The following is a 24,324-nucleotide window of genomic DNA, read 5'->3' on the forward strand; positions in this document are numbered from 1 at the left end:
AAATAATCTACAAAAGGGTTAGGCAATCCCATGTACTTGTACAACCGGTGTGACAATAGCACACACCAGCAGACTGAAGAACTCCTTTTTTCCCAGGTCATAATAAGACTGCTGAATTATAATTCAATAATTAGGTGCGCAATTAGTCACGGTTTTATAAATAGGCCTTGAATGTATGTACTTTTTTATCGCTTCTTATATTTTATTATTACATTTTTTTCTATTATATTTTATGTCTTTTTATGTTTACTCTTTTTCCCTCATTGCATCTTAGATTTGTCATTGACTTATTTTATTGTATTTAAATTTTTCTTTAATGGAGCCTTGAATCTTGTAGTGTTATTGATAATAAAGATTCTGTACAAAGGCCCCGACTATAAGTCTACCACCAATGTTTTTTTTCTTGTTCTCTCACTACGTTTTAGATCTACATTGTGTTCTGCGATGCTTTGTGACTGTTGACAGCCCTGATTCTTCAAGTCCAATCACTTTTTATTAACATGATCCTTTGATTTTGGAAATGCACCAAGCAATGTATGGGTTACTTCTGCTAACTCTCAGTGAAAAACCTGTATATTCTTCTAAATCATTAAGTGCTAACTAGTAAACAGAAAAAAATAATACCAACATACTGTTGCCTTAATAATTATGTTTCTTCTTTGACTCCATTTATTCTAAACTGTACATCTGACCGTTTCTTTCTAAATGCTCCTTGTTTGTACATCATCACTCACTGTTCTTGACTTAGTGATTGCCCATCCCTCTGGGGGGCAATGGTGTACTTGGGCCATTTCCAAAGTGCAGTGTTTCATCAATACTTGAGGGATATTATTTAATTTTCCATCCTAAAGGGCTGAGAGATTGGAAGGAAACAAACTGCCTTGAAACGTAATGATAAATAAAATTGCACTTTGCTGCTCCCAGGCAACTGCCTCCCTTGACAACTCCGAATACTGCCTATGCCTGCCTATTACGGTTGTATAATGATTTGGTCTACAGTGTAGTGTGATAGCATTTTACTACATCCTTTTCTGCTTGCTGCATTTTCCACGATCTCTTTAAAAAAAGCAGGGGACTGATTACAGTTCTAGTACATGCTCCTTATTCAGAGTTCTCTGACATATACATCATCAGAAGCACCCCAGGTTCCCACATGGGTTCATTTAAATTAGAAATCAGACAGAAGATGGACTAGCCAGGCTCCAGATATGACCTCAGATGACATGGATTCACATCTGGTACAGAGGAAGCCGGCCACATTTCCTCTGGAGAAAAAAATAAAAATGAGAGCGGATTAGAGTTTGAGTGATGTTGGCGCTGTAAAATAAATCAAATCTGACCGGGGGAGTCACTTGAATAAGGTGACAAATGACCCCCCGTGACAGACAGGGCAGTATTTTAATCTCCTTTAGTTAATTTATCCAGGGCCAGAGCACAACCCTTGGAAATCGGTTATTATTATCATTGCAACAGACCTGCCCAGCGAAGGAAGGATTTGAAGAAAAGCCTGGAGAAAACATTTATAAACCAGCGCTGAAGTCATACAAGGGAAATAATGAACAGATGTAATAGTGTAATTGTGCAACAGGGTCCTTGAGACAGAATTGTCTCAGGTCATTTAATAGATGAGCGCTGGCCTGTCTAAGCCTCGCCTGCATGTGTCCATGTGAGGAGACGCCAGTGGCCCAGTATGTCCTGACATGATTAAAGAAAAGACCTCACAGAGAAACATCTGTTTGGCCGGCAGACATGTTGTCACCCAGATGAGGTCGAAGGAAGGATTCTCAGGAGATTGTCATTTGGGTTTTTAATTTAGAAAATCTCCTCTCTACTTCTATCAGTTCAACTCTTTCCGTCTTTTAAATCTGCTCTCCCTCATTTCCCCTCTAATGTGACGTTCTATTTGTAAGACGTTGCTCTATTTAAGGTATTCTTTTCCGTTTAAGTGGCACTTATTACAGTGCGTTCAACCAATTTTGAGTGTTAACATAACAAACATAAATGATGAGGATGTCAACACAGACGGTGCTGATCATCACTGTGTTTGCAGTACCATTGAAAGGGTTATTCAGGGACAAGATGTAGCAGGCAAAATGTAATCTGTGTTTTACTCAAAGGGGACAACCTAATGAGAAAATAGGGCTTACATCTGGGGGAATGAGATGCGGTTATTACATTAAAACAGATAACAACTCTTTATGCATCAAACTCCTACTGCAGCATCATCTAATAGCAATGCTCCTTGGAGATTAATGCTGGAGGAGATATGAATTGCCACGTGATTGATGGGGTCATTAGCTCAACTTTCACATGGGAGCACAAATGTAGAAAATGCAATATGATGTTAGTTGTGGGGAGAAAAAGGTCAGTAAGGAATCCTACACAGGGTCTAAGAGTTTTTTATTATAGTCCTCAGGGTTAGTCAAGTTATTAAAAGAAAAACCAAGTAATTTGGATGTGAATAAAGAGATATATAAAGCTTTTAGAGAAAGATGACTGGCAGTGTTTCAAATGAAATGAAACTGATAAAGTCTAAATGCATTAGTATCCAGCAATGCTTCACTAAAAGCGTTTTAACAGTTTATTTGCACCGAGGAGCCACATATTTGTGTGTCAGTATTGCTGTGATATCACCTGTATTTGACATTAATTTATCTAACGGCACTCACACGACACAGTGTTGAGGCCCTGTCATACCACCAGCAGCATTCGACTGTCAGATTCCATAACTGCTTTATGTTAACTTGACAGACGGTGTAATTACTTGTTAACAAGGGTGGAGGGGAGGGGACTATATCTGAATATCTGGCAAACACACATCCTGCGAGGTGAGGGACATAAAATGACCCCTGTTCTAATCGGTTGCTGTAGAAACTGATTTTATTTATTTTTTGCTCTTGTCAATATCTTTGGTAATGCTGGAGTGTTTCTGCACATGTCAATCAATAAGCAGTGCTGTAACATATTTTCGTTGGATGTTATATTGATGCCGTCTGTGTTTCTGTAGGTGTCACTTATTTTTAATTGCCTTATTTATTTTTGCTGATGCTAAACACACCAGATAATAAAACAGGACATGTTTGAAATAGAAGAAAAAAATATATACCGTATTGGGCTAAATATGACACAACCCACCCACCCTTCACCTCCACTTACTGAAATGTTATTTCCTGACAATATTATAAATACATTCAGGCTAATTCAGTACAAATATTACCTAGGTTTACATTCAAATATAGCACACATTTTAATTGCAGCATTATTTTGCTATAAATGGTTTTCACCTCAACCAAAGAAATAATAAATAAAAAAATGCTGCAATATTTTTCCTTGCAATGTTCGCTTTTTCCGCTCTGCCTTTTTATGCACAAATTGACAAACAGCTGGATGGAAATATACTAGGTTGAATCTTAAACCTGCATTCATGTTTTCTTTTACTATACTTGGGGGCCGTTCTACAAGCTGCCAAAATGACATATTATCACTTTAATAAGTGTTAGCAAACAGTTTACTACATCCAGCAGTCCCAGAGCAACAGTAGCATTCAACGGACAATATTTCATATGAAAACGACACAGATTATTTTATTTTTTTTAAAGTCAAACCATCACAGTTATTTTTTCAGAGCAGATAGGGGGCTGCTATGCCAGGTTTCTAGCTTTAGGCACGGCAAATATTCAGGATTAGGATCAGCACTCATGTGCCCGTTAAGAATGATTGCGTTCAGGAAAGGCGCTTTGGTTTATTGAACACAGGGATTTATCTGATCCTCTCAGGCAGCTCAGATCGTTTAATGCTGCCTGGCTTTCCCCCAAATGAATTCCTGTGATTAGACATGGCACAGCCCAGCCTATCAACTCCAATAAAAGGGAGAGGCAGTGAGGGGGGGGGGTTTACATAAGTCCAAATTGTTATTGTGTCATATTTTATTATTGGGAGTGAACAAGATGAGCAGGGAAAAAGTGCAGCAAGAGATGGTTCCAGTAATCTCAGGTGATATTTACCAAACCATGAGGTGAAGAGAGATTCTTTGACATGGTCCTTTTCTGTTTCGAAAGCCAAGGATTATTACATGATTTACACAGGATTATCAAATCATACACTCTCATATTTAGTTATCAGACTGTGTGCATGTGTACATGAGGCACAGCAAGACAACATGCTGAAAGGCAATAGAAGATGTCATCTTAAGATATTAAAGTTTTGATTAATGCATTTTTATTGTGCATTCCCCGTTGAACATGTTTAAAACATCTCTCTTCGATGACTCACCCTCTGCTTCCAAAACATCCCACAGAGTGCAAAGCATTTCCTTCTGACAGCCAAAGCTTGTTGATCTTCCTCCTAAAACCCAGAGGTTTACATTGTTAGTGGACAGTACAAGCTTTTTAACAGAATATCCTTCTAATAAGCTTTCCCCCTTAAATCTGTTTCTAAGGCCTCCATTAGACCTGTTATCTCCTCTCTGCTTTAAATGAACACAGAGATGCAAGAACATTATGTTTGTTTAATAAAAAACATTATTCATGTTTCTATTTTTAGATCATGCTTCGCTTACATGATATCCAAAGTTTAAAGGCTCTGAAAATGTATTTCTCTATCAGCTCCATACTGTGGAAAAGAAATTGTGTCCTAAAGTAGGACCCTGTTCCTCAAAGTGGGACTAGTTTGGGTATTTCCATATTTGTGCTTTTGTCTGTGCTCTGTTAGCACAACTTAAATGTTCTGAGAGTTAGCTGGTTGTTTGCATATGTTTCCAGGAAGATGCCATTGTCGATCAAAACAGATCAAACCACATCCAAACAATACTGAAGAAGCAGACTAGCTTAGATTTAAACGAAAAGTTTAGGAAAGTATGCATGTTTGTTTTCTGGCGAAGATGAGAACATTGATACCACTCTCATATCTGTTTGTTAAATATGAAGCTACAGCCAGTCACTGCTAGGCTTAGCACAAAGCAGGGAAACAGAGCAAACAGCTAGCCTGGCTCTGTCCAAAGGTAACAAAATCCAGAGCTAAGAAACTTGGCACACAACCCTCTGTAAATCTGCAAATTGTTACACTTAGTTTTTGTGTTTTAAACTTTTAGATAAAACATGTTAATTAGTAAGCTTTAGAAGTGCTGGTACTGTAGGTAGATTTTTGTTATTGTCGGACAGAGCTAAGCTAGTTGTTTACCATGTTTCCAGTCGTTGTGCTAAGCTAAGCTAACTGGCTGCTGGCTGTAGCCTTATATTTAACATCTGTCTCTCTAACAGAAAGCAAATACTTCCCAGAATGCTGAACTAATCTTTTGACAAATAATCTCTAAGAAGTTTTTTTTTTTTTCAAACTAGCTGATCATTATGTTGTCATCAACATGAAGATTCACCGCATCATGTTGGAGTTTTTTTTTTAATCACATTAGGCGATGTGGGAAGATGTTATGAGATAGCTGCCAATCTGGAATTAAAGGGAAAAGCATGATGTTGCACTAAGCACTGAAGTTGCATTGAGAAACATCTGTGATGACAAAAGTCGTTTCTGGTGTTAAAATGGGTACAAATTAAAACTTCAGACCTGCTGCTTTGAAAACAATCTATAAAATCAAGCCAAAATCATAACATTTACACAATAATGACCATTAAAATTGTGTGCACACATAACTAGGCATAACGTTAAACCCAATGCATTGGTTGCCAACTAGGACGGACAATATACTCTGCGCTGACCGTTTGTTACGGTGAACTTTTGATTGACTGACTATCACGGAGATGCGCGACGCAGCGTCGGACCTAATTACCAGGACTGGTGTGGGTAAAGTTACTGCTGCTAAACCCATCGTCTGAGTAACAGTTAGCGGTGTAGAAGCACAACTGAAAAAAACGACGGTGGTTAAGATCACTGCAAAAGCACTTGCTGATAAATTAGACAGGTTGCAAAGTGCTAGAAGGCTAAGCTACACAAAGTAAGCCTCAATCATGTGATTTTATTAGTTTAATGACTCAAAAAAAAAATTACATCATCAGCGACTATTCGATGTCGACTTGACTTTTATAACATCTGAATCGACTTTGAAAGTCATGCAACCCCTTGTTTACACTGAGCACTTGCATAGTGCAATTCAGTCGTAGTTTAGCCAACCCGTTCTTACTCCCAACTCGTAAAATACTGAAACTTGGTCAGTGGCTCTCAGCGTCAGATACCGATGCTAAAAATCACCCTTTAGCGTCTGTATGGAACGTACCGGGCAGACCAGCAGCTTGACCGCGGCGCTGTAAGATGACATAGTATTAATAGCGACAACGGTAGCGAGTAGTATGAAAGACCGAAAATCCACGGAGGAGGTTGGTTGGGGTGGTGGATGGGTCAAACAACACAGGACTTTCCGCCAAGAAATGTCACTGAAACGTACATTTGGTAACCCCACCCACGATCTCTTCCTAAACCTAACTGTCCCGTTCTTGTGCCACATGTCAGTTAAACGTACATCCTGACCCAGAGCATCAAAAAGTGACGCCAAGGGTCCCTACCTAGCGTGTCTATATATGACGCTAAAGGAGACTTTTTGTGTCAATTACAAACGCCAAAGGCACCTGACCAAGTGTTGCTTTTTGACGCGATGGGAGTGAGAATGTGTTGGCTTAGCAGTGGCAGTGCAGGGGATGATGTTTGGATAAGTCCTAGATTCAGACCTGCTTATGCAAATCAATGTACCAATGCTACCCCATGAAAACAAACGGTCCATTAATGGTCGTCATGAAAAGGTGAAGGATACGATACGATAAGCAAGATTTCTTGACACTATCCGGTTTCATGTTGTTTTTTGAAATTGGTATTTCGTGCAGAACGAGATGTACACTTGTGGTGTAAAGCATCAAGCTGACCATTAAAGGTTTCATTAGACAATTGGCATAGATATTCGCAAATTGCATTCCACGTCCGACTGAGTTTTTACCAAATGTTCATGCTGAAACACAATGATCCATATCGTCTAGTAATGCCCAGCACTGTGTGAAAATCATTTCAATCATAAAGTGATCCAAAGATTTCCTCTTTTAGATTATAAAAAAATAGAGCTGTGATCTAATTTCTTTGTCCAAAAGACCAATTTCAGTGGGTACAATTGTGTGAAAGAGGAGCAAGATGAAACTCAAAGCAATATCTGGTGTTTCTATCTCCCCTAATAAGACACATTGTCTCTACGGTTATTATGAGACAGATTTAAAAGGTGAATGTTTTGTGTGCGAGGCATCCATGATACGCCTGAGAGCAATCTCATTGTCTTGCTTGGCTAGCGTGAATGCTGAGCTAACACCAGGGCTGTAATCTATCACCACAGAGATTGCACTTGTTCCAGCATTGTTTTACAAGCTGCTGAGGACTAGGGAAGATAAGCTTTATCCTGCCCTCACTTTCTATGTGAGCCTTTAAAATCCATCTGTCAATAAGATAGAAACAGTGTAGAATGGAACTGCATGCCTTGGTGAAATGGCCGGTGTCGCTAATGGGTTTGGTGGATTGAAAGTGAACATTCGTTGCGTTCTGTATCTCTTGAGATATTTTTGTACTTGAGATGAACTCGAGGATGGAGGTTTTGCAGGACCAAACTATGTTCTGTTTTTAGGTTTCTAACCAAAGACTAAAACTTTTGAAATCTTTTTAAAGCTGCATCACTTACGTTAGCTCTTTGGCACCCTGAAGTGGACTCCATATACATGTATTTTTCAACCTGTACAACATTATGCTTTTTATATTCTCAAAATGTATCAGTTAGTAGTTCTATTTCTCATAACATTAGGACTTTATTCTTACAATATAATCACTTTTTGGCTTGTGAAACTATTACTTTATTCTTGTATGACCTTTTTCTTAAAGATATGACAACTTTACTCAACTCAACGCTACCTGGTTGCTGTTTTAGAGACTGTTTTCTTTCTTAAGTTTTTAATCATTCCTGATCAGTGTACAAAAAACTATTACTATTACACTTACACACACAAATATTAACCAGGTTTACGTTCAAATGTAGCACACATTTTATTTGGAGCATTATTTTGCAATAAATGGGTTTTACCTCAACCAAAGAAATAATAAATGAAATTAAAGCTGCAAGCAGCGATGAACGGGCCCTCTCCCCTTGCCCCGGGGGTACTGGCGGACGCCGCTCCTTGTGGCCGTGCATTTGCGCAGCACTCAGACACTGCAAATCGTCACCAATAAAAAGGGATGTCTCTGCCGAGTTCAATGATACTTCACACAATAGTGTACAAGAAATGGGTCATTAGTTAATAAAGGGGGCGTGGCTTAAGCATTTGGGGCGGGGCGAACCGTCACCAATTAAAAAGGAACTCTTTGCTGAGTTCAATGATACCACTCACAACAGTCTACCTTAAACGGTTCACAAGTTATGAAAGGGGCGTGGCCTGTGTATATGGGTGTGGCTAGAGTATAGGGGGCGGCTAAATATCACATGTAGACCACAGATTCTAAGTTTCATGTAAATCGGAAGAACTTTTGCCAAAATACAACCGTTCCTGTTTCGACAGCCACCTAAAAGTAGGTTTCGCATATAGCGATTTTGCTAATTAATTTAATGACATTAAATTGCACTCGTGCTCGGGCCCTAAAAACGCTGCAATATTTTTCCTTGCAATGTTCGCTATTTCCGCTCCGCCTTTGTATGCACACATTGACTGTGTATGAAAACAGCTGGATGAAAATATACCTACTAGGTTGAATCTTAAGCCTGCATTAATGTTTTCTTTTACTAGACTTGGTTCTACAAGCTGCCTAAATCTCTAATCTATCTATCTATCTATCTATCTATCTATCTATCTATCTATCTATCTTGTTTGACCTTTTTTCTTACAACTTTACTGTTGAAACTCAACGCCTGGTTGCTGTTTTAGAGACTGTTTGGGATTCATTTCTTAAGTTTTGAATCATTCCTCATCAGTGTGCAAAAACATTTTACACTTATAATGTCTGTACAAGATTTCCCACCAGTGAACTTAGCCGACAGCAAAACTTCACCTGGGAAAAAAGACCCAAAGTAGGGCATCTCAGATAGAGACCTCCAGAGATCACCAGCTTAGAACTGATAAAATGGCTGGAAAATTACATTACAGTGTTGTTGTTTTTTTTAATTATTCCCGTTTTCTTATCTAATGGATCATGTACGTGTTTTTGTTCCTTTAATGATTCCAAAGTTTAAATTATTTTTTACTTGTACAACAAGCTAGAGTTGTTATTGTGGGGACTACTTCTCAACCAGAGAACCAAAGTTTCGAGTGCACCCTGCTGAAATTTCCTTCAGGACTGCTGACTCTCGATTAGCTTCAGATGCTCTGTAGCTGAATATCCTCTCTTTGAACAATTCCAAGAGAAAAGCAGTCCAGTTTTGCTAGCAATTGTTTTTCCACCGGACGATTTTTCAGCAATGCTAAGTGCCAATTACTGTATTTTACATGTCGGGAGACAAAAAAAAAAGGGTGTGTAGCGTGTCCAACCTTCTAACTAGAGGCTTTAGTGTCCAATAGGTGAGAAGTGGATTTCAGCTTCACGCTGTTCATGCTAATTTGACCATTTTCTGTTATTGACCTCTCCTTTTTCATATCTCAATATGTTCAGGAATTAGCATCATAAAGCTTTCGGAGACCACTGTTCGAATTACGGGGGGCATTGGGGGGTCCGACCCCCCTAGATGAGACTTGGACCTTCCCAAAAGGGATGAAAATAATAGTTTTGGGGGGGTACTGAATTTTTTTTTTATAAAATATAATGTTAGCCTATCCAAAATTGTATGTATTTAAATGCAGTATTACCATCACATATCAACAATTCAGGAAATAATCTAATGAAATCCCACCCTCACTCCCCATTGGGCTGTACCATTTCTCTGGTATGTTCAGACTGTGTTCTTTGCGATCAGTGTTGCCAACTTAGCGACTTTATCGCTAGATTTAGCGACTTTTCAAACCCCCTTAGCGACTTTTTTTCACAAAAGCGACTGGCAACAAATCTGGCGACTCTCTGTTGAAAAGACGCCGCCAGTATTGTCTGGCAAGCACGCGAGGTATTTCTCTCTTGTGGCAGTCACCTCTCTCTTCTGTTCTGTGACTGAGGAGTAGAGAAGCGGCCACTCCCCTCTCTGCTTTCTCCTCGTGTGCAGCGGCACTGCGCAGGCAGGTAGAAGGGGAGGGGGACAGGGTGCGGGGGCCGGTGTAGGTACGAGAGACCATGGATGTTTAAGAAGAGGAGAAAGACGGCGCTGAGCTGGCCTGGCCCTGGGCAAGCCAGCCTTCTTTGAGAATTCTTTATCGATCTTTCGCCCTGCCTTAGTAGAATTGTTTTTTTACATCAAATATAGGCTACCTAAGTAATAATTATAATTTAATATAAATTCCCGTAGTGAGTTTGTGATTATTTGGCTAAAGATTTATATTTCTTTCTATCTACCTTGCTGACACAACCACTAAGTTTTATGCAAATTATTGCGTAATGACGTCATAAATATGCAAATGAGCGTATGGCGTTGTCTATGAAAATAGAAATAGCTGTCCCCCCCGGTTATTCGAACACTGTCGGAGACACGCAAAAATCAAACATTTTCAACTCGCAAGGGCAGTGTAATTTGAGAAAATGAGAGTTTGCGTCCACATGTATCTTTTGGATTGACTTTATGTGCCACCTCTAAACTCTGATTCGCCATTATTCTTAAAACAAACTACAGCCAACATTGGTCTGAAGTTATATTTAAACTGTAACCACTTAACCAAGCATTTTAGACACATAATTTATACCAAAACCACAGGACATTGTAAGAATCATTAATTTAAAATGAAAAACATTGGCATTCCAATTACTTAACTGAGTACACATCTGAATCGACTGACGATGGGGTTGGAGTAAAGTGGCCTTCAGTTATCAAGTATGGACACAGATTAAAAACACATTATCATCAGTTTTCTCAGTTATTCAATCATTTTACAATTCACACCCTCCTCTGTATCACAGAAGGGCTTGCTGACTGAGACTGTATGACAGACACTGCCAGCAGAATGTGTGTGTATGAGCAAAGACGAGTGGGGAGTCGATCAGAAGCACACTTTCCACAATAATGAAAAACAGAATATTTGCTCCACATAATTCCCACTCTCTATTGTATCTTAAGTACCAGTTTTACTTTGTGATATTCTTTTGGTTTTGCTTTTCTTTTCTTTTTTTAAACATGCAATCCAGTCAGCGAGAGAGAGTGTTTTACTTATCAGCGAGGATGTTACCTTTGGCTTTTTCATTCTGCCGCCTCACTGTGAAGCTGAGTTATTGATGAGCCCATCAGCTTGATGCTGTCAAATGGCAATCTATCCTTCCTCCACGTTCACGCTCATCTCACCACCCCCCCCCCTCTCTCTCTTCTCCACCTCCGTAATCCTGGATTTTAATTTGCGCAGGAGCTGACCAAATGAGAGACATCCACTAAAATGATCTCTCTCTCTCTCTCTCTCTCTCTCTCTCTCTCTCTCTCTCTCTCTCTCTCTCTCTCTCTCTCTCTCAGCCAGTGCTGGTGGTGAGACTTTATTGGCAGCTCTCGTCTGCCATTTGAGAGTTCCTGGCCGTGAACAGGAGGTTGAAGGGAGGCTGGAGAGCCCGTCAGGAGGCAGAGCGTCAGGTGACACAGTGGGAATAACGAGATGAAAGGAAGAGAGAAAAACAGCTGCAGAGCAGAGTGCAGGGGTGTGTTTAAGCCTGAGGGAGAGAGGGGAAAGAGGTAGATGCTCTCAGAAGTAAAGGTGTCTTTCTCTATGGAGGGAGTCACAGTGGGGCCCGCGAACCCTGTATGACATTCTTTAAAGAGAACAGTTAGAAGTTGTCAACATTTTCCTTTTAACTCTCATGCTCTCAGGCAGGCTGGAGATTCTTTAAACTTCACTTACTCTGAAAAACAGCGTGTCAAGTCCAATGGAGGGTGTTACTGCTGTATTATTAATCTTTCTTACGGCAGATACATGAACTTTCAATTGTAGGACTGAGTGCCATGTGCAGAGAGTGCATGAGTAGTGTACATGCGCTGATGGGTTTGGGCAGAGACGGTTTAGAACCGAGACGCCCCAACTCAGAGTAGTTTCCTGTGTCACGGAGGCTTCGCCACTGCCATGCCTCTTTAGGAGACTAGCAGGAGGTTCTGAGTGTACTGATTCCAAAAAGAGAAAGTGAACTTGGACACAGATTATGAGCGATTCTTTCACTCACTAGTCACCAGAGGAAATAATGGAGCCATTCTTCACAAGCCACATATCTCCAAAACATTCTGACACTAAAATGCCATTTTCCAGACAGACACATCAAGAGAAAATTAACTTTGTTTGAGACCTGCTTCTGTCTCAGGACCAAACTCTCGCGAGATCTGGCAACACAGAGAAGCTAGCATCAACTAACGTTTGTTAACGCCCTTAACTAAGCTAATCTCTGTGATGCTAAATATGTCTTTTAGCTTTGTAAATATCCAACGTTAGCAAAATATCAGTTATGAACATATCAATACATTAATCAAATATAACTTTTTAATCATCCACTTGATGTTCACTACATTTCCAAACGAGGCCACGCCCATTTACAAGTCAGGAAGTGAGTACCGTTTCATACCATTGGCGCTGCTTGAAATGCGCTAACTTTATTAGAGGATCTTTGGTTTGCGCAATGACTTGTTAGACGTAATTTGTTATAATATTTACATTATAAAGCCCCAATCTGTAATTCTCAACCATATCAATTAATATATAAATTAATTAATACAAATATTTAATATAAAAATATTAATATGTCAATTAAATAATTGAAAAGTCTCAACTACACATGGACATGCGTGTTTCTCAATCATAATTAAATTAAAGTTCCTGCTGTGTTCACAAACATTTCAGATTTAAACGTACACCTGTAAAAGCCTAAAAAGTGTTCACAATCAACATGGGAGGCTTGTTGCTATCCTGCATTTAGATTTTTGTTGAGTGAGGAATCTTAGTACGGTAATCTTTAGTTTAACTATTTAATAACTAAAGTAACTAAGTAAAATCAAAGGTTATAATTTTTATGACTTAAATTTGCAATAACATTTTGTTTGCCGACGTTTGGGGCAGGGGAAACAATTTGTAAACACAACACTAACTAATATTAGCACCTCTTGGGTTGATATGTTGAACTTGCTTATTTATAACTAAATAAGCAACTTGCTGTTATAATGCTTATTATATTTAATTTGGATTCATGTTTCTGCTCACCTGGTGAATGTATTCTTTAAGTCCAATATTCCTTTTAGCTCTGTTTTTGGTCTCCACCAACTCCTGAGGGATATATCTGGCTCAGTATGTTACCTTCTTGCTGAGTCATGCGAACAAATCTTAATATAATATAAATAAATCTTAATTAAAAATTAATTAATCAATATTTATTGACGCAATCAATAAATATTGATTGCGTCAACTTGAAGTCTGACTCAACAGCTCTTTAAATGTCAGACTTAAAGTGAGTATTAACATATCAGCGTGTGATAACAGACTTCTGTTCCATCCAATGCTAATTCAAATAGCTACAGTACAGTTATGATACACAACTGAAATTATTTGATAAAATACTTTTTAAGTGTCAACATGATTGTTGTAGCCAATTCACACATGTGCTGTGTGAACATGTCATAGTAGGAAAAGCACAGTTGTATTCAAAACCATTACTGATGGCTGCATTCTACTTAGGAGAGACCCTGGTATTAAACCATTAATGATGGCTGCATTCTACTTAGGAGAGACCCTGGTATTAAACCATTAATGATGGCTGCATTCTACTTAGGAGAGACCCTGGTATTAAACCATTTATGATGGCTGCATTCTACTTAGGAGAGGCCCTGGTATTAAACCATTAATGATGGCTGCATTCTACTTAGGAGAGACCCTGGTATTAAACCATTAATGATGGCTGCATTCTACTTAGGAGAGACCCTGGTATTAAACCATTTATGATGGCTGCATTCTACTTAGGAGAGGCCCTGGTATTAAACCATTAATGATGGCTGCATTCTACTTAGGAGAGACCCTGGTATTAAACCATTAATGATGGCTGCATTCTACTTAGGAGAGGCCCTGGTATTAAACGATTAATGATGGCTGCATTCTACTTAGGAGAGACCCTGGTATTAAACGATTAATGATGGCTGCATTCTACTTAGGTGAGGCCCTGGTATTAAACCATTAATGATGGCTGCATTCCACTTAGGAGAGACCCTGGTATTTAACCATTACTGATGGCTGCATTCCACTTAGGAGAGACCCTGGTATTTAACCATTAATGATGGCTGCATTCTACTTAGGAGAGACCCTGGTATTAAACCATTAATGATGGCTGCATTCCACTTAGGAGAGACCCTGGTATTTAACCATTACTGATGGCTGCATTCTACTTAGGAGAGGCCCTGGTATTGTGCATGCTGACTCACTGAAATAGCTTACTGAGACACTTGATGGAATTGAGCCATCGTTAAGGTTATCAATTTCAGCTGTGCTTTTCCTACACACCATGGACATCGGAAAAACGTTTTTCCGAGTGAAAACGTCACCATTCACGTAACGTCCTGTGGGAATCAGAGGTGGGAAACTCGGGCTGGATTTTGATAACCGAGTTCCCCAGTTGGTGACGCGTTGTTGACAACTGACGTTTGATGGAGGCGACTTTGGTTCACTGAACATATTTCAATGATAATAAACTGTTTATTATGGAAACATACACAGACATAATATGTTTAAAATTATTCATAAATAGGCCTATGTATAAAAAAAAAAAACATTATCCGTGTCTTTTCCCGTTCGTTGTCCTGCAGATAACACAAACAAACACCTGGCGATGTGCTGTTTGGATACTCGCATAAAAAAACAGCAGATAATCTTTTTTTATTGTGGCCTCCATGTTTTCACACACCTGATGCTCTAGGCTACGGCCAACCATTGGTGGCAGTCATGCAAAAAGTTGTTATGCCAAACGCCAATATAACAGAAGAAGAAGAACACGCATCCCGACCATGTGAACGCTGCCAGTCGGAAAAACAACGTAACCTGGGGGGCGGTGCCTGTTATTTCGAGGTGGCATGAACGCAGCATGTGACAAGTCAAAATGTCTGCTGTGAAAAAGGCCTCACGTCACCTGCGCACCTGTGTGTATGTGTGCTAATCAGAAGTTAGAAAGGGGATCACAGGTGAGGAGGGGATTGAGGAATTAGGATCTGGGAAGCCACACTGTTTTTCAACCTCAGCTGTGTGCGAGTGATGTTTTTTAGATCTCGTCTGCTCGTTGTTAATCATTCACAGTCAGTCTTTTTGCAGGTGTTTTTAAATGCATTTATAAAATAAAGGACTAACCTTAAGACGATGGCGGACCTCATTATTTGCACCAGCAAGCGTTGGAAATGGTGTCGCATTTGGAATTTTTGTGGTCAGATTACTACTACAATGATTTTTTTCTCCAAGTAAATTATGTATTTCAAGCCTTTTGCATTTTTCAGGATTGTCACAAAACTCTATATGATGCCCTTCCTCTTCCATCTCTTCATATAGGGTGACCCACCTGCCTCACAGTTATTGAAGTGTGCCAGGTCTGCACATCCATCTCTCGCTGCTTTACTTGTCTGCAAAGATCTTCATGGCTGCCTCTCGCACGCTAGTGTCACTGCAGCGTGATAAGCTCCTGTTGGCTGGCCGTGTTGTTATTGCTTGCAGAGGCAGAGCCATACGAAAGAAAATGTCAGCTGATGCTGGCCTTTGTCTGCTGGAAAGGCCATATTTATGAGAGTATGTAAATCCAACTGTGTTGTTTCTGCTGCTCGTATAATACAAAGCAATATTGAACAGTGATGGAAGAATAATGAAAAGTGACCCGCGGCTAGCCTGTTATGTGTGCTGGGATATTTGATGTCATTTTGAGAAAAGAGTCCAACACTGTTTTCACACAAAGGGGGCTCCAGTAACATTTTTCTTTTCCATGTCCTTCCTGTGCGTTTTCGGCATGATGCAACAAATTATTCAATCTAATAAAAAATCCACACGTATGTAAGACAGACGACTTTATGCTGCTGAAAACAGAAAGTAGCTGACCTGTTGCAGGATGCAGTTTGATTAGTCACTGATTGTAGATTATGAATATTCCATGCTGTCCAAAGAAGCAAGTTTAATCTGCATGTTTGTGCTACTGAACCGAACGATCGTCAATCTAGTGACACAGCAGCCCCTGTGCTGATTCAGAAGCGACATGGCCGTCCAGTGAAATTTATGGAGATGTAGCAAAATGATCTACTGTCCGCTGTGGCCTTCCAGCACAAACCCCATCATGGAACAATACTACTGAACATAATACGCTGGGAAGCAAGAGTGCTTATGAGTTGTTCTACTTTAAATTACAGTATGAGCCAAGGTACCTAACATCTGACGGGAGCTCAATCACTACAGTACACTGCTCTGCCTCAGCAGGAGATTTAACTCACTGCCGACTGAAAACGGATTTCATCTGAATCAATAACGCTGTAATTATGCCTTCCATAGATTCCTTGCACCTGTATTCATCAGAGGAATCTGACATGTGTTCCCCTAAACCTGTCAGGGGTCTTGATTTGCAGCTGAACATCTGCTGGCAGAGGGAGGAACCTGGCCTCAGACTGTTTTGATGCTAGTTAATCTGCGGGCCTTCCTTATGATGAGTCATTTAGTGGGTTGTTTAATCAAACCGGATATTACGGTCTGGCTCGGCTCCAAGCACAAACCTTGTGTACACATTTGTAGGCTTTTGTTTTTTCATAAGGAGAAATTAGATTATTAGTTGAAGCAGCAGTGCTACACAGATGATTTTCTAATTGGTTTTCTTGGAGGTTTGTTTGTGTGTTGTTGAAACTGCATAAGCCAGTCTTCAAATATCGTCACAAGTTTGTTGCATTTTGTTAAAGGGCCCGTGGCATGAAAATTTCACTTTATGAGGTTTTTTAACATTAATATGAGTTCCCACAGCCTGCCTATGGTTCCCCAGTGGCTAGAAATGGCAATAGGTGTAAACCGAGCCCTGGACATAGGGTTGAAGTATGATTTTACAATTTTTAATTAATTACAATAATTACAAAAGATGTTTGTTTGATGTTTGCATGATACACAATGTTTAGGGATTTCCACAAAAATAATTGTAACCATTGGTATAGTCATAGAAAGAGCAATGGATTATGCAGCTTACATTAGGAGCTAAAATCTACATATAAGACCCATGCACCACACCGCTCTGACATGATATCTACTATCACAGTTACTTTTATTGCTTATATTTTACTAAATTGCCAGTAAGTCATTAGGTCTGAAGAGGGATCCCATTATTTTGTTTTGCCAATATTGATTATGTTCCACAGCGGTTGCTGTGGAAAAAGAGGGTGTAGAAATATATTGGGTTCAGAATAAGAATGTGCTGTACCTGGGGTGGCCTCGCTGTCTCCTCCTGTCTATGTGTAGATAAGAGGGTTCAAATTTGTGGAGCAAAAGTGCTCCTCATTTGTTTAATAAACAATTGAACAGAATGCACCTAATGAAATTCTTAAAGGAACAGACAATCTCTAGCGCAACTTCTCTATCTTCGGAGCAGAAAGTTGAGGATATCCAACCAATTGGCACACGCAATGGCGGAAGGAGGAACTAAGATGAATAAAAGAATAGGAAAAGGAAGGTCGGTGTCAGACCGGAAAGCTTTGTTGGTGGCTAGGGAGAGAAAGTCTGAAGGAGCGGCTGATCCATATGCATATGAAAGATCTGTTTGCAATATCATTTTACTAAAGATTGTTATAGTTTAACTGAACGAATCCTGAGTATTCATTTCTTGGTCTGCCTTTCAACGAACACAATAAGTAAAGGGGAAACTTTGAGAAGTGACCGGTGGTTCTTAAAAGACTCTGGCTTTTTGAGCAAGAGTAGAATCGGTCGCTTTTTTTCCTACAGTATCCTGCTCTGCCTTTGAGAAAATGAAAGCTCAGATGGGCCAATCTGGAATCTTCTCCTTATGAGGTCATAAGGAGCAAGGTTACCTCCCCTTTCTCTGCTTTGCCTGCCCAGAGAATTTGGCCCACCCATGAGAGAGAGACATCATGGCTTTCAAACGAGCAAAGTGGCAGTTGGTCAAGGCCACACCCCCACCCTCCACCTTGCCCCCCCCTCTCTCCTCCTCAATATCTACAGACACATAAATGGCACATACTAAGGAAAGCTCATTGTGGGACTGGCTCTAGTGGCTGTAATTCTGCACCAAGACTGAATTTCAGGAAAGAGACTTCAGATACAGTATTAGGGGACCACTAAGGTCTATATAAAAGAGACTTCAGAGACAGTATTAGGGGACCACTAAGGTCTATATAAAAGAGACTTCAGATACAGTATTAGGGGACCACTAAGGTCTATATAAAAGAGACTTCAGATACAGTATTAGGGGACCACTAAGGCCTATATAAAAGAGACTTCAGATACAGTATTAGGGGACCACTAAGGCCTATATAAAAGAGACTTCAGATACAGTATTAGGGGACCACTAAAGCCTATATAAAAGAGACTTCAGATACAGTATTAGGGGACCACTAAGGCCTATATAAAAGAGACTTCAGATTAGGGCTGGGCGATATGGACCAAAAGTCATATCCCGATATATTTTGGCTGAATATCGATATACGATATATATCCCGATATTTTTTTCCGCGAATTGAGAGCAAATGTTCAGTCAAAGCCCAAATCAAATATGACATGTCACAAGTAGTTTCATAGAAACAGTTGCAAAATCAAATAAATAATAAACCGGTTTCTTCACCTGGTTCATGATTAAATGCTCAGCTGTTCAAATAACAATAAAATGTAAACCTAAATACTGTATAACAGGAGTAACTTTTTTGAAATCAAAGCTCCATAGGCTATTTGTGATTCGTTCCAAAGGTCAATTAAGCTTTTGATATTAATATAATCTACTTTGTTAAAAATGTAATGCCTCATGCCTGTAAGCCTAGGTTATAGTCCCATTCTTCCACTTGATACTGCTTCCACTTAAGTAAACTAAAGATGAACTATCGACTACAAAACAAAGAAACTAATTAATGTGTTAATACAAAGAATATTTATTATGATCGGTTCACAGATCTGAGTAACGAAACTTCACCCTTCTGAATAAGAGTTTCTGCTTCAAGGTGAAGTTTAAACAGACTGAAATGTAGGCTCATTCTCCACTATTTATTTCTGTATGTATTTAGCGTTACATGTAATTTTAACGGGCACTGAGCTCCAGATCCCGCAGCCGCGTCGCTGCCCCGCTGTAGCTTCTTTCGTCGCCTCCCCGCTTAGTGACTTTCCCGATATGACATACAGTTTCCTGTACGTTTCTACATACCCTTACCCGCGCGGCTGTGTTTTGGCGCGGCCAGCTCTCCCCCGCTCAGTCAGTGTGGGGGATTGTTTTTCCATTGCGGTTTGTCTTTTCTAACATATTGAGTAAAGTCCATCTTTGATGCCGTTCAAAGTTAGTATGTTTGAACTCACGGCATACTTGCAGGATCACATTTGTATAATAATGCGATATTCTAATTCCATATCTTATATATTTTTATCGATATATCGCCAGCCTACCGATACAGTATTAGGGGACCACTAAGGTCTATATAAAAGAGACTTCAGATACAGTATTAGGGGACCACTAAGGTCTATATAAAAGAGACTTCAGATACAGTATTAGGGGACCACTAAGGCCTATATAAAAGAGACTTCAGATACAGTATTAGGGGACCACTAAGGCCTATATAAAAGCATCCAAAGAGCACCATGTCATGGGACCTTTAAAGTCCTTTTGTCATTCTTGTCATAGAGAAAGTTCAGAGAGGATAATAACGTAATTTGTTTGCAGTGTATTGTTATATGATCGCCTGGAAACCAGACAAATTTGCGAGCTCATGTTTAATTTGCTCTGGCAGATACGTCTGGCCCGCCTCCCGCACCTTTCTGCTTCCCAAAATGGTGAAGGCTATCCTGCCCTAATCTGCCTTACTCTCTGCTTCTGATTGGCTTTCCCTGGTTTTCTTAGGGGCAGAGTAGGGCGGGTTATGTCTTTGCCATCCTAGGAAACGTACATTTGACTCCATTTCCGACCAGGCCCTGGGCGGACCAATCACAACCTTTTATCTCACATGGGGCGGGTTTAAGACGATGACTGACAGAGGAACGTCACCGTCAAGTAGATCCGACCAGCACAATGCACCACGCATCTTCAGTATGATATAAAACATATAAGGTTGACATTAATGCATGCTAGAAATAAAGACAGACGCCTATTTTTCACGCGACACGCAAGCGTGTTGGAAGCATTTCCAGGCAAAATAGAATACGAAAAGACGTTTATATGTCATTTTGACACAAATACATGACATGATGATGTGTGAAAGTCTGTAGGTTTTGGAAATGGAAATGGACTTTATTATCTCAGGAAAGGGAATTGAAATATAAAAAATATATATATATATATATATATATATTGAAATATGTGCAAACAAATGTACAAACACAAAAAATATTGACAAAATAAAGTTGAAGAACACGCTATTATTTCATTTCATCAATGGGAAACATACCTGTGTACAGACAAGGCTAGCAGCAGCAGCGCCACGCAGCCAGTGTTAAGGAACCCTAAGTCTGCATTATGCACAATTTGCACTTTAAATGCTTGAAACTCAGAAATGTAAAATGTAAACTATACATGATTTGTAGTTAAGAAGCTATGACATGCCATGTCCACTACCCATATTATTTATTTGAATAATTTTTAGAGTCCTAAGGGGGTAAAACTCTTTAAGAAAGATTTGTTTAGCTAAAGCACTTTAGTTTGTTTAAACTAAAGTGTGCCTTCTTAGGAGGTCCTGGCTCCCCGCTGTTATAGAGAACTACACTATATACTGTGTATAGCCTATAACGGCTCCCTCTCTAACCATTTTATGTTAAATATTCAGTGTTGGGAAGGATACTTTCAAAACGTATTTCGTTACAGAATACAGAATACATGCCCACAAATGTAATTTGTAACGTATTCCGTTACGTTACTCAATCTGAGTAACGTATTCTGAATACTTGGATTACTTCAGGATTACTTCCACATTGAATTGCGTTTTATAAGTGTAGGAATGCAGCTATCACATCCAGCTTACTAAACAGGCCTATAATGGTGTGTTCTTTTTATTCCAACTAGCTGAATGTGTACCTGAACAAGCAGATAGATTATTGTATTGGTAGTCCCGAACTGCATACTACAAAAATCTAACCGCAGTCTTGCTACCACGAGCTAATTTTAGCTAACGTTAGCTAGCATGTCAAACGGGGCTAGAGCTAGTAAATCAGCACGTAGGAGAATGTAAAGTCGCACGTCAATGTTAAAATAGCAAGGTGACCAGTAAAACTACAGCAGACGACTACACATGGCTAATTAAAAAAATAGCTTACTTGAAGATGCTTCTTCAGGTTGGAGGTGGAGTAATTTGGACGCTGAAAGGAGGTTGGTTGCTGGCAAGCACTGGTTGCACTGCACAGTTATATTTCATTCTCCCTGTTCGTTCTTTAATGTGAAATGCTGTTTGAATTTCCAAGATAGAAACGTATTCCTGTCCTGGCTCTGTCGTGCCGGTTCCGACTCCATTGTGACTGATCACGCAAATAGCTATTTTTTTCGATTTCATATCGGGGCTTCTGGAAAATGCATAGAGTTGCCTTAATTTAGTCAGAGTGAATAAACTCGTGAAACAGAGAAGTATCGTCATGTAATCCATTGATTTCAACAATGTAACTGTATTCTAAATACCAACTATTTAAATTGTAACTGTAACGGAATACAGTTACTCATAATTTGTATTCTGAATACGTAACGCCGTTACATGTATTCCGTTACTCCCCAACACTGTAAATATTCAGTGTATTATCTCCCCCCCTGGTACTTTTGCTGTGTCCTTTTCCTGTTTGTCTCCACTTGTCTTATGGTTACGGCTGTCTGATTTTTCCTCTTCCCAGCTGTCTGTGTTTGAGGACTGTGTCTCCCGTGTCTGTACTCAGACAGCACCCGTAGCTGTCTCAGTCTCTACTCTACATGATGCTTGTATTAAAAAAAAAAAGCAATTATACTGTATACCCAGAATTCACACAACTGCATTTCAATCAGGTGCGGAAAAAAACTGTATAGGCACTAAATGTATGGCATATAGTAATTTGATTTTGTACATGTATGTTTATTTTGATGTTGTAGTGATGTTACAGACTCATTTCCTCATAAATTTCTTTGCCTGGAAATTTAAACTAGGCTATAAGCTCATGTGTTCCATTAGCTGCTATGTGTCATTTCTCCTCCTCTGGGGCGAAATATGGATTGTCACAAAGCCACACTTTTTTTCTTCTTCCTTTTTTCGGCCAAAAAAACCATCCCCCACATATGCTGTGACTACAAAGGAGGAGACAGCATTTGTAAAATAATGGTTTTGAAGAAAATGACAGGCATCAAATTTGGCCGTGGGTTGCGTTATGAAAAGGATCCAAAACATGTTTTATTTCTGCTTGATTGCTTGCATTTGAATTCTGCGTGTCTCATACAAATGCTTGTTTGGTTAAATTAAATCCCCAAAAAAATGTAAGGAGTGTTTGCTCACAATGCTAATTACATTGCCTCTTCCTCTTTTAAACTGATTTGTAAAGCCTGTCATGGAGCATAACAATGTCTTGTTTTTTGCGCAAATAATTAGGAGGCCGCATCCCCTGTCTTACACATTACACTCCTTGACATTGGAGAAAAACAATTTGCCTCCTCGTATTTCCCATTATCTCCTTTTTCCTTTTCCTTTTCTCTTCACTGCCACAGTGAGTTTGATCTGGACATCTTGCTCCAGTCAGTGAAAAGTAGCATCTTTTGGGGAAGGGAAACAGCCGTGGCTGGTGGGTAAGGAGTGCTGCTTCTCCGTGGAAATAGCTTTGGACACAGCTGTGTGCATGGCTGACTCCTCAGCACTGCCAGGCCTTATCTCCAGAAAGGAGATTAGGTTTCTGGGGGTTTCCGACGTATGTCTATAGTTGAGGGGAGGATTCGGAGCTGTTCCACTGCCCAGTAGCCACAGATAAAATGTTTGAGGCATTATTCCAACTCCCTGCGGTTGATGTTTACTTTGGCAATAGTTGATTCTGAATAATAGTCTGGGACGCCAACCCAGAATGTGTGGTAGTTGGAGTTGATTAGGAAACAGTTTTCAGACTTTAATTTTCAACCTGTTCCACTCTTCTTATCAGCCTCATTCTGCCCCCACCCACACACCACACACACACACACACACACCTCTTATAGCCGGGACACATTTAGCCGATTATCGGCCATTGGACAGTCTGGCGAGGTCAGTGACGCGAATCGGTTCGGTGTGTCCCGTGCCATCGTCAGTCTGGGGGGCTGTCAGCCTTCATTTTGGCCGACCTGACATGTTCAGTCTCTCAAAATCTGACAAAAATCTTTTAAACTGACCTTTGTCGAGCTGAAATGAAGACAGATTCAGCAACTGCACGGCCTATTTCTCACTTAAAATGTTTTCAGAAACACGTTTCGGTGAACTATTTTAGTACAATATGAGATCGTATTCTGAACGGCCGCCATGACAGTCTGGCTTTGAATTTCCGGAGAAAACAAACCCATGTGACGCGTTCGTCCAATCAGCTGCCGGTTTTCATTTCTTGGGCAACAATACAGAGTAGCGCCGCCTGCTGTTATTGAGATGTATTACGTCTCGTCTCGTCTTTTTGGTCTGTTCTGTGGCACTTTTTGGACCAACACGGGGAGACTGATCATTTCGACTGGCTTTTCTGTCAACGGTCGGCCGTCGGCTATATGTGTAAGCAGCTTTAGTTTGGTTTTCTTTCCGAGACAAACATCTGAAGCAATGCAACAACTGAACCAACCCAAATTGTGGCTTGTTTACTTATCGCAGCCCATGTGCAGAGTGGTGTAAATATAGAAACAGTTGTCTTTTTCGACGTGTACTCCGAACTTCATGCTGTTTCCCCAATCTCCAAGTGCTTCCTTCCTCCCCATCACGAGGGTCTTCATGCTGTTTGATCCGGTCGAGAACAAAAACGGCACGAGGCATCTCTTGACAGAGTGATGGAAATGACGGGGTAAATGGCTGCTACGCTACTTGAAACTTGAAAAGATGAAACTGTCCTCTTTCCCATCTTCCTCTCACTGTTCATTTTGAGGTTTTCAGTTTTTGGATCAAGAGGAATTTCTCAGTTCCTCAAGAAT

General features: G+C 40.0%; 1 long non-coding RNA gene across 1 annotated transcript; it reads right to left on the minus strand.

Moving 5' to 3' along the window:
* Positions 1 to 264: 264 nt before the first annotated feature.
* On the minus strand, positions 265 to 21,535 carry LOC120565846. Its single transcript, XR_005640294.1, has 3 exons — positions 21,504 to 21,535; positions 4,273 to 4,344; positions 265 to 1,265 (listed from the first exon to the last, which is right to left on the minus strand). It is a non-coding gene; the product is annotated as an uncharacterized LOC120565846 (long non-coding RNA).
* Positions 21,536 to 24,324: the final 2,789 nt, after the last annotated feature.

The sequence above is a fragment of the Perca fluviatilis genome, chromosome 9, assembly GCF_010015445.1.
Source record: "Perca fluviatilis chromosome 9, GENO_Pfluv_1.0, whole genome shotgun sequence".
Classification (NCBI taxonomy): domain Eukaryota; kingdom Metazoa; phylum Chordata; class Actinopteri; order Perciformes; family Percidae; genus Perca; species Perca fluviatilis.